The following is a 2,056-nucleotide window of genomic DNA, read 5'->3' on the forward strand; positions in this document are numbered from 1 at the left end:
ATATATAATATTATATAAGATGTATTCACAAAAGTACATCAATATATATATATATATATATATATATATATATATATATATATATATATATATATATATATATATAACATTAAGTTTTAAATTAAATAACATCTGTTATAAATAACTTCTAAACCCTAAATCTTCTTATAAAGAATAGTTTTCATCGAAAGCAACATATCATAGGTACGTAAATTTAAGTGGAGAAAATGAACTCGATTAAATTGTTGAAAACTGTTACAAACTAAAAAGTAATTTATCTGCATTGAATTAAATTGAAAATTTATTCAAACTAATTAACTTAATTATTTATTGTTCTACTAAACTACATTGTACTAACAAATATTATTGTTTTTATAAAATCTAATGGTCAAATTTTGTCAACTTGACTAAATTTGACCAAATTTTTTAACTAGGTTGATTGGGTGAAATTTAGACAATTTTTGGTGATTTAGTCAAATTTAACTAAATCCGGTTGAATTAATTTGATTGAATTCAGTCAAATTTAACTAAATCCAGTTGAAATTAATTTTGATTGAATTCAGTCAAATTTAGGTTCATGTTGACTTGATTAAATTTAACCAAATTTTGATTATCACTGATCCAATTGAATTTCAAAGTTATGTCATAATCGACTTCTCAAGAATCCAACTAAATTTTAATCGAAATAAATTCGGCCAAATCTGATCTGTCTTAATTTTGTATCTATGTGCTATTATGTGTTTCATCAATAAAATAGTTTTAAGTTAAAAAACAATTAATTGCACCATATGTCCAGTGTTTTAGAATTAAACTATAAAATGGTTAAATTTAATTTTTAATTGTAAAATGACAAATTCCGTTTGATTAATTTTACACACCCCGACATATATTACGTAAGCAATGCTGCTGGAAGCACAATACCCTTATTATCCTCAAATCTAAAAGAAAGTTTTAAAAAATAAAATTTTCAATAAAATAAATAATAAACTCATATAATATTATCATCAACACTAGTGCACTACATTTTCTCTCCCATAAAAAGACATACAAACATGAAAAACCAATAAAAATTTACCTAAATTTTCAATTAAAAAATAAAGTAGAATTTTTATGATTTTTATTTTTATTTTTATTAATATTAATATTTAAAACAAGTATGAACATAGAGATAGAAAAAAAAAAAGAGCACATTAAGAGAAAGTTCAAGAGCCAAAAAGTAATACATAATATATACATTAATGTTATAAATATTTATATGTTGTAGTTTTATTTGAAATTATGTTATACAATAAATAGTTGGGTTTTTATAATAATAATTGTAAAATTCACAATCTTTTATTAGTAATGTGTAAAAACTGAACAGAAATATAAAAATCAGTCTATTGTAAACTTTTTTGACTTAACATTTTCTATAGAAACCCTTGTTTTGTTTTTTCGTATATGAAAATTAAGATGTTTATTTTAATAAAGAATATGTTTATATCAGGGTCTTTTTCTTAAGTAAAAAAAGAAAATAACGAAAATGATCAAATCAACCACCAATCTCTTAAAATTTTAATTATTGTTCGAGTACTTAAACCCCCTTTTTTTTTTCTTTGTACAGGTACGAAAATGAAAAGTTGTGTGTCCTTTTGTAAAATCTCAAAATTTAGTTAAAAAATTACAAAGATTTTAAAAAGTAGCTTTAATATTATTACCATACTATAATATTAACTTGTACTTTTCATTTAAGAAAATAAAACTCGTTTTTTCTTTTTTTTTTCTTGAAACTTCAGGTAGCAATTCACACCTTCTCATCCAAATATTTCTTTTATATAAAGAGAGAAATTAAATATGGGTTACATCAAAGAGAAAACTAAATAGATTATTATATAAAATGAATACTGATAACAAAATTAATTTTATAGTCAAAGAAAAAATCACAATTACATATTTTTATTATCACCATATTCACATTTTCTTAATAAGTTTTTATTGTTTAAATACTTTTCGTAGAATCTAACAACTCTCAAAATATCAAACATGTCACATTATTAACTCTTGAGCGACCTTATTA

Source organism: Vigna radiata, chromosome 8 (assembly GCF_000741045.1).
Source record: "Vigna radiata var. radiata cultivar VC1973A chromosome 8, Vradiata_ver6, whole genome shotgun sequence".
Classification (NCBI taxonomy): domain Eukaryota; kingdom Viridiplantae; phylum Streptophyta; class Magnoliopsida; order Fabales; family Fabaceae; genus Vigna; species Vigna radiata.